This window comes from Propithecus coquereli, unplaced genomic scaffold (assembly GCF_000956105.1).
Source record: "Propithecus coquereli isolate 6110/MARCELLA unplaced genomic scaffold, Pcoq_1.0 Scaffold172, whole genome shotgun sequence".
Classification (NCBI taxonomy): domain Eukaryota; kingdom Metazoa; phylum Chordata; class Mammalia; order Primates; family Indriidae; genus Propithecus; species Propithecus coquereli.
In genome coordinates this window covers 5,778,366-5,788,722 of record NW_012141858.1, presented here as the reverse complement: position 1 = coordinate 5,788,722, position 10,357 = coordinate 5,778,366, and positions in this window count along the sequence as shown.

Genomic DNA, 10,357 nt, shown 5'->3' with positions numbered 1-10,357 from the left:
CTTTTTTCTCCATTCCTCTTACAATGTGGAGGCCAGTCCTCAAACCCTATTGCCATGGCATGATGGGAACTACCTGCTATAAGTCCTCCCTGCACCAACCACCTGCCCTGCTTGGACACACACTGCCTGCCTGCTGCCAGTTTGAAAGCCCTAACCCACCAGCCAGGACATCTGTCTACAGAACACTGCCAGGCCTCTCAGATACCAGCTACCCCCCTGCCCACCTGCCTCATAGTGCTCTCCGTGTGAAAACTCAGCCCTGTTCTCTCCTACCCAGCTGAGCATAGCCCACTTATGGGTCCTGGACTATCAGCTTAAACCTGGGCCTATCATGAACACAGTCACTGACATTAACACAAGGATGCAATATTGCTTGTTAGTTCTGAAAAGAATGCGTGCTCCTTATACATTTGAGATGAACTATTTTAATCTCCTCTATATTTAGTCTATGTTGTAGCCTACTTTTTATCTATTTTGTCTTTCATTAATTTGCATTTTATAGAGTTAAAACACATACACAGAAAAGTGCACAAAAACATAACTGCATAGCTCAATGTTTTATCACAAACCAAACATACCCATGTAACCAACAACAAACCCTTTTGTTGTGTCTTTATGGGGTGGAAAGACAGCTCTGGTGTCTCTTCCTCTTCTTATAAGTCCTTATCAGATCACAGCCTCACCCTTATGACCTCATTTAACCTTAATTACCTCCTAAAGACCTTATCTCCAAATACAGTGACATCAGGAATTAGGGCTTCAACATGTGGAATTTTGGAGGGACATAGCAGCTATAATAATCAATAAAAATAACAATAACTACTCTTTATTTTGTGATTATATATGCCAGTGCTTTGCCCACAATATCTCATTTAATGCTCCAATATCCTACCAGGTAAATATCATTAGTGTCCACTTTTTACATATAAGAAACAGAGCCCAAAAAGGTTAAATAATAAAAATAAGAACATGCCTTCCTTCTGTTTAAAATTCTCCAATGGCTTCCTATTATCTTAAAATTATATTCAAACTCTTCACCATGGTGTGCAAGGCCTTCCTCACGTGGCCCAGTCTGCCTTTTTGTCCTCACTTCCAACCATCTTCCCCTTCACACACTAGGCCTTTTTCTGTCCCACCACCATGCCAAGCATGTTCTGCCTCAGGGCTTTGGCACTTACTGGTCTCTCTATCTAGAACATTCTTCCCACGGATCCTTACATGGTCAGCTGTTTTGAGATTTAAGTCCTAAATGAAATACATTTTCTCAGACCTGGACACATTATCTAATCTACTCCTCCCAATTAGCCTCCAATACAATGGTCTGTTTTTACTGTCTTCACATTACTGTTTCACATTATTTTATTATTTTATTGTTCATTTTATTCCATTTTTGCTTGTCAACATGTGATTGATATTAGAATGTCAGAACCGTAAGTATAAAGGCCTTGTCTTTCTTCTTCATCTCATTATCTCCAATGCATAGAATCTGGCACATAATGGCACCAAATTACATTGACTAAATGTATGAGTAGATAAATGAATGAATCACTTGTCCATGGTCACACAGTTAAGTAAATGGTAGAACATAGATTCTAAACCATTCATTCTTGTTTCAAACCCTACAGGATAATGTTTGAAAAAATTTATTCCAAAATTATATGTCAAAGTTAAAAACAAGGAATAGATTAATTTTTGGAAGGCTCTGATTCAATAAAAATTATAGCTACAATTTAAGAGGGCCTATCCTATGCTATGCACTGTGCTAAGTGTTTTCTAAGTGCTGTCTATTTAATCCTCAAAACCACTCTATAAAGTAGCTATTATTATCCTCATTTTGCACTGAGGAAATTGAAGCTCATAGAGGTTGAGTAATTTATTCATGTCACACCTAACAGGAGACTGAACCAAGATGGAACCCAGGTCTGTCTGTCTCCAGAATTTGAGCTATCCAACTCCAGACCATAAAAATTGAGCCTGTTTTAAAATAATGTGTCACAATGTACATATTTCCTGATCTAAATATGTATTTACTTGATACTTAAAAAATAAATTTTAAACAATGTGTGTCAAAAACATAGTATGTAAATTTTATCATCACTCTTGACAATTCTTTTCAAGCAGAGAAAGAAGATGTGATTTGATGGTGAAATTTTCCCAGCACTAAAATCTAGTATGTTACATAGAAAGGCAGTTCCACTAGATAGAAATGATAAATGGCAAATGTCCAGAGCTAATTCATTGCCTTTTATATGAAATAGCAAGAATGTCTTTAAAGGGACATTTACACCACCTAATAAGTTATCTTCCAAAGTGCAGTGTGTTAGTGATTACTAACCAGCACAAACTACTGAGGTTCATGAATAATGCTAATCTGAATCCATCTGCATAAACTCCTTCTTTCCTTCTACTCAGGATTTTCTTCTAATTTTCTCTTGAGATGGCTATGTAGAAGCCAAAGTGGAAATTAGAGACTTGCAAAGAGAGATCAGACACCTACACTCTTTAAACATCTGTGGATGCAGAATACTGACCTAGACATGGGGAAAACAGATAACGGAGAAAATCTCTTGACTATTTCTTATCCAAGTAGTCGGTCTCCAGCAGGCTTGGAAAACCAGCTTTCAATAGAAGAAGACAAGTTATTATCTGGTAGATAAATGATTCTCCGGGGGAAAGGAAAAACTAAAAACATATTCAAGTAAAACAACCTACCTAAGCAATCCAGAAATGATGACAAGAAAATAATAATAACACACCACTAAGGAATCTTTGAGAATATTATTATTGTTAAACCGAAGTACTTGTTTCCAAGAACCATACATAGTTCTCACACAGAGAACACAAACTCATAGACTATAAATAAAATTTGACAGGCACACATATTGTGTTTGGCCTGCATATTTTTTTTCAATTGATCTAACATTTAAAAATGACAAGTTCATAAAATCCAGATCAGCTATCCATCTTCTCTCTCTTCCCTCAAAAGAAGAAGAAAAAAATGAGAAGGAAAAGAAGAGAATGAGGGAGGATGAGGAGGAGGAAGGAGGAAGATTTAACATTTCTATATGATAGTAATGCCCTGCCGTTGAGTAGCTGGTGTTCTCTTTGAAGAAGTTATTGGTTTCCGGTGTGTCACAGTCCACACCATTCCTTATTGCCTCCCTGACACTAAAGCCAAGTGTCAGCCCTCATTCATCATCATACACTATTGTTTTTCTCATGGAAGAGAAATATATTTCAAAAATATTTCTATCAGAACTGGAAATGTAAAGGATAGCCCAAGAGTAGTTCATGTTTCAAGAAAACCAGGAAACAGCACAAACTGTGGAAGTGAAAATTATTTCTACACATTTAATAGTCAAAGTGAATCTGTGTCTTATACCTGGGCTGCATCACTCATTTATATTCTCAGCCTGGTCTCAGCCTGTTGCAAAACATTAGGATTTGCAACATCTGGTCTAGACTGCAAACCCATGAAGAGAGAGACAATATTTGATTATTGTTTATTACTGTATCTTCCATGCCTAGAGCAATGCCTGGAACAAAGTAGGTCCTCAATAAGTGTTTGCTGAATAAACACAGTCTAATAGTAAGGGAGAGAGCCTTTCAAAAATAATAACTGCAATTGCACAATGGCAAGTGCTGTAAAAGAGGTATGCACAGGATACAATGGAAACACAAAAAACTTTGCCTCCTCATCCAGTATAACATATAATAAAGGTGAGCAAAAAGACATCTATGTCTCCTTGTCCATTACTCTCCACACCACTCTCCACACTAAATGTAAGCTTCTATAGCAAGGGTCAATGAACATTTTCTACAACGAGCCAGAGAGTAAATATTTTAGGTTTTTAGACTTGCCACAACTATTCAACCCTGTCATCGTAGCACAAAAGCAGCCATAGACAATATGGAAACAAATGAACATGGCTGTGTTCCAATAAAACTTTATTTACAGATAGTGAGCCATATTTGGCTCAGATGCTATAGTTTGCTGAACATTGTCCAAGAGGAAAGGAACTATTTTTACCTTCTTTGCAGTTTGTTGAATTGAATTGAACTACTTGGAGAACTTCGTTTTTTTGATTTGGGGCTCTGATCTTTACTGACACACACACATGCACATAGACACACATATGTATGTGTGGTAGTGGGGGTTGGGGAGAGAGGGAGAGAGAGACAGGTGGAACAATAGTAACTGACACTAACCACTTCAAAAAAGTGTTGCTGCAGAAATGGAAAAAGAATGGGACATCCTTTTTATACATTTTATTAATGGAAACAAAAATCTCTGGACTTTCACAATTAAAGTCCTGACCTCAATACTACTGCTTGGTCTTAAAAAGATCCAAGGGAATATGAGTTTAGAAACATAAGTTCTGGCATAGAGAAAACTGATCTTATTTTCTCTGATGAGAACTCTAGGAATGATATTTACTGAGATTATGTTGCTTCCCTAAGTTATAGTTTAGATACTTGGGGATAACAAAAAAAAGGATAAGAAACAGCATATTATACATATGTAATATTCTCTTAATGAGAAAATAAGGCAGCTCTTCAGATTCAAGGAAGAAAAACACAATCATGTAGAAAATAACAGTCATTCTAGTCCTGACTATTACTGATAGGGCTGGAAAGTAACTATTCCATGATAGAAAATTAGGGAAAGTACAGGAAAATAAGACAGGGAAAATAAAGAGATAGAGTAAATAATGAAGAAGAGAATAGGAGAATAAAAGGGGAAGAAATAATAAGAAATAGAGAAGAAAAGAGAAAAGGAAGAGACTGATGAGCCTACAGTAGGGAGTGGCAGAACATCAGTAATTTCTTCAAGGTCAGACAGAGATTCCAGGGTCATGAATGACTAAATCCTGGTGCATAGTACTTTTTAAAATCTATTCCATATTACTCTAACAGATATAAAAGTAATTAATTGGCTTATTTCAATTCCAAGAAACAAAAAAAACGTGTTTTTGTTTTTGAGACAGAGTCTTACTCTGTCATCCTGGGTAGAGTTCAGTGGCATCATCATCATAGCTCACAGCAACCTCAAAGCCCTGGGCTCAGGTGATCCTCCTGCCTCAGCCTCCCAAGTAGCTGGGACCATAGGCACACCACAACACCAGGCTAATTTTTCTATTTTTAGTAGAGACAGAGTCTTGCCCTTGCTCAGGCTGGTCTCAGACTCCTGAGCTCAAGCGATCCTCCTGCCTCAGCCTCCCAGAGTGCTAGGATTACAGGCACCAGCCACCATGCCAGGCCCAAAAAACCTATTTTAAAATTCAGACCAAATGTAAATGAGTCAGTATTACCTTTGTTTGTCTGGATTCCTCAGTATCTGTGCTGGTGTACATTGCATCTCCATCATTTGAGATCTCTGTTGTGGGAAGAATCATGCTACCTTTGCTAAAGAAAAAAAAATATGTGGGCCATAAAATAGGCCAGAACTTATTAAAACTATATTGACTACCATTTAACATGACTCATTGATTTCAATGAGTGACTGAGAAGATGACCTTAAAAGTGTGAAGAGGTGTCGTAGGAACTCCAGAAAAAAGTAACTCCCACGTTCTACATCTTGAAACCACTGTTGAATCAAAATGGTGAGACAAAATATGTGTCTTATTTTTCCTGTAATTTTCCCTCCTTTCTTCAAGATGACATCTTCTTCCAACAGAAAACTGTTTTGTCTGCATGAAAAACCTGTTGTTTAGTGTAGCCACTTCCCTCGATGATCTTAGCTAGATCCTCCGGGTAACTTTCTACACTTCAGTATCAGCACTTGCTGCTTCCCCTTGCATCTTTTATGTTACGAAGATGGCTTCTTTCCTTAAACTTCATGAATGTGTGCTGGCTTCCAAATTTTCTTCTACGGCTTCCGCACCTCTCTCAGCCTTATAGAATTAGTGACCATTAGGGCCTTCCTCTGGATTAAGTTTAGGCTTGAGGGAATGTTGTGGCTGGTTTGATCTTCTAATCAGACCACTCAAACTTTCTCCATATCAGCAGTAAGGCAGTTGCACTTTCTTCTCATTTGTGTGTTCACTGGAATAGCTTTTCATTTCCTTCCAGAACTTGTCTTTGGCATTCCTAACTTGGCTAACTGTTTAGTGGAAGAAGCCTGGCTTTCAGCCTATCTTGGCTTTTGACATGCCTTCTTCACTAAGCTTAATCATTTCCAGCTTTTGATTTCAAGTGACAGATATGAAACTCTTCCTTTCACTTAAACACTTAGAGGCCACTGAAGGCTTATTAATTGGCCTAATTTCAATATTGTGAGGTCTAAGGGAATAAGGAAGTCCAAGAACAGGGAGAGAGAAAGGGGAATGGTCGGTCAGTAGAACATTCAGAACACACAGCATCGATCAATTAAGTTCACTATCTTATATGGGTTTGATTTGTGATGCCCCCAAACAATCACAAAAGTGACATCAAGGCTCACTGGTTACAAATCACCATAACAGACATAATAATAATGAAAAATCTGAAATATTGCAAGAATTACCAAAACATGACACAGAGACACAAAGTGAGCACATGCTGTCGGGAAAATGGCGCCAATAGGCTTGTTGGAGGCAGGATTGCTACAAATTTTCAATTTGTACAAAATGCAATATCTGTGAAATGCAATAAAGTGAAGTGCAATAAAACGAGGTATGCCTATAAAAGAAATTTCTTACACCTAAGTGCTGGGGTGGAATAAAACTCACTGCTGCTATAGCACTTTTTAATGAGTCACTTTAATTTTATACAGTTCGGTCACATCTCACATTAAATGCAAAGTAGAATCTTTCTTACTCTCAGCCTCCTCCACTCCCAACTCATGAGCTACAATGTGTCAGACACTATTCTAAACACTTTACCTCAACCTTGTAAAGGAGATACTATTGTTGCCCCCACATGAAAGATAAGACACTGAGGCGCAGAGAGGTTAGATAATTTACCAAGGTCTCATGGCTTACAAGCAAGACAAGCAGGACTCAAAGCCAGGCAGAGTGACTACAGAGGCCACAATCTTCACCAGCCAGTTGCTCTTCTGGCTCTTCGGACTGTGTGGGGCCTCCCACCTTCAGACAAGCAAAGTCTAAATCATGTGGAACGAGAAGTTCCTTGTGCCCTCAATGTCCTGGTGTAGCCATAGATAGCAGATGTGAAAACTCTGAACATGAAAACAAGCCTCAGTGAATAGCTGTTGATTAACTGAATGTTTTCCTTGACAATCTCCAAAAGCAGACATTTAAAAACCTCTTTCTACAATAGAGCACTATTCCAGAGCTTTAAAGTTTTAAAAAAGATGGTGTGCTGAGGTCGGATCAGTTCCTTGTTTTGGCATTCCATAGAGATGGAGAAACCCTTATCGCACCTCTCTTATTAAATCCCTGTGTGCCTCACATGGAGGAAAATGGTCCTCCCTCCTGGGCACATGGGCGTGGCCCCAGCAAGGAGTGAAACCTACAGGAGTGGCTGGGCCTATAGACTGTCACAAGGTGGCAAGCGGAAAGGCAAAGTGGACATTCACTACCTTGTCTATGAAGTATCTTATCTCCTTCCCTCTAGACCAAAGAGGAAAACCATAATTTCCCTGATACCTGGGGGTGGGGTGGGGGTGGAATGTTATAAAAAGGAAGAAAAGATCTGATTAAAATCCCACTGCATATGCTCAGTCTAATCGCCTTTTTTCTCAGCAACCCAATTTCAGCAATTATGTTTATCACTTAAATGCCTTCTCTTGTTCATAACTTTGATGATTCTCACATGGGCTGTAGACTGTTTACTCTAATTGTGTTCTTATTAACATTTCCATTTTAAATGACTAAAAATAAGACTTTGACCTTCCAAAGTGAATGACTGCTTACTGCCCTTCCTTGGGGAGAAATTAACTTTGGAAATATCTGCAAAGTATGTCCACGGTGATATGTCCATTCATTTTTCTTCCTATTTGTTTCTTTAAGGTAGAGTCTCCTATTTCTTTTCTGGAAGACATAAGGGCACAGGATCACTGGGCCTCAAAGAAAATATCAGAAGATCATAATGACAAACAAAAAAGGTTTCTGTAAGAGAATACTGGAGTGACTATTTTTTTCTCATGGACTCATTGATCTATTGCTTTTATTTTAGAAGACAGATCAAATACTGAACATTTTTCTTAATATATACCAGTCATTAAAAATGATACCATTTAAGTTCCATTTTTTCATGTACAGAGAACTATCATTTGATCATTTCAGGGGAAAAACCAAGATTATGCATTGCTGGCAAAAAAAACAAAAACAAAAACAAAAAAAAACTTCCTTTGGGATGTGGAACATGAAAAAACAAGATAATGAGGATTTTTTTTCCTATTCAAATTTAAGACTAAATATGAATTGAAAAACATTTAAATTTGAATGAAAACAATCAAAGATTAAAAGAGCTATTTGTAAAGGCCGGGAAAACTTAATACAACATATCTCTTGTGCCTTTACAAATGTGTGTGATAAGTGGTGTGTCAGTGCCAAATAATAATTCCACACATTTTATTGATAATTGTCTTCAGCCTGACATATGGAAGGAAACATAATGGTTGCAGAGAATTGCAGCAATATATTTAGTTCCTTTAAACCTCTACTTCAATTGCCTTTCATAAAGTAAAAGAAATGAACAGAACTTTACAAAATATACAAAGGAAACTAAACTTATTGATATATGCTAGGAGACCCAAACCAATTCCTTTAATCTAGATGTACATAATTCTTACTGCAGACCAGCCTCAATTTTTTTGGATGAGCAGTTGCTCACTCCTGTTAGAGCTTGGGAAGAATGAATATCTCTGATCATGAAACACTAGCATTAAAACTAAGGCAATGTGCCCACCCCCCCCTTTGAATATATGAAAGGGAAGAAAAGTAAAAAATAATAATCATCAGCTTCGAATCACTGACTTTTTATGTCTTTTACAGAGCTCCATGAATCTTCTGAAATTAATGAGAATGGATAAGCTTCCTCAAAGATTTTGCAGGATGCTGCTGGCACATTTCTGCAAGGTAAAGCAACTTACTTAGCCCTTAATGAAGGAAAAAAAGGGAGGGCTTAGAAAAATAAACTAGCTTGAAAATAAAATTATCAAGCTAAAAAAATAACATATTTTTTAAAAACCCACCTATTCTCAATTTTAATCATCTCAAAACCTAAAGGACAAATAAACTTATTGATTTCCACTGCTGAGGCAATTTCTGCTGAAATTTGCAAAACCAGTCATTTTACAAAAGAAAAGGAAGAAATCATAAAGATTCTTTGTTGTCCAGAGTAAAGACTATAGATTAAACAAGAAGTAGAAAAAACTGAAAATAAAACTCAGTTGAAAAGAAGTTTATCAACTTTAAAATTATAAAAATTTTCTGACAAAATAATTCTTCAATCCATAGCTGACTGCAAGAAACTATAAATAATAAACAGTAATTCAAAAGTTAACCATCCTTAAGAAATTTACTGGTAATTATTCACAAATAAGCAAAGGAATAATCTTTCTGCTCATGATGAACTAAATACTGATGAAACAGTAAAATTCATTCAATCATTCTTTATCAAAAAAATATTTATTATGGGTGTACTATATGCCAAACATTCTCCTGGACACTGGAGATACAGCAGTGAACAAGAGGGACAAAAATTCCACTAGAAGATATAAGAATAGAGTTTACATTCTAGTAAAGAAAGCAAAAAATTAAAAATAAATAAATAAAACATATATATGTTAGATGGTGACAAGTACTATGGAGAAACAAGGCAGGAAAGGAAAAAGGGGGATGCTGGGGGTGGCAAGATTTGAAGATGAGTGAAAAGGAGCAAATTGAATAATTCAGGCTTACTTAGAAGGTAGCATTTTTGCAAAGACTTGAAGAAGTGAGAACAAGACACAGTATCCGTAGCAAAAGCATTTCAGGTAGAAGGAATAGCAAGTTCAAAGATCCTGAGGCAGGGGTATAGTTGACATTTCCAAGAAATATTAAGAAGTGCACTATGCCTAGAGTAACATCAGGCAGAAGAAAATAAAGATGATTTCATAGAAGTAAGAGAATGGGATCAAGATCAGATATATTCTTTTAGGCCATTGTAAGAATTTTGACTTTTTCCAGGCATAGTGGTTCATCCCTATAATTCTAAAACTTTGGGAGGCTGAGGCAAGAGGATCTTTTGAGGCCAGGAGTTTGAGACCAGCCTGGGCAACATAGCAAGACCCCCAACTCTAATAAATGAATGAATAAATAAATAGAAAGAAAGAATGAATGAATGAATGAATGAATTTTGGCTTTTTCTCTACGTTGGGAAGTTTTTGGAAGAATTCCAAAAGAATGATATATTTTAACAGGACCACTCT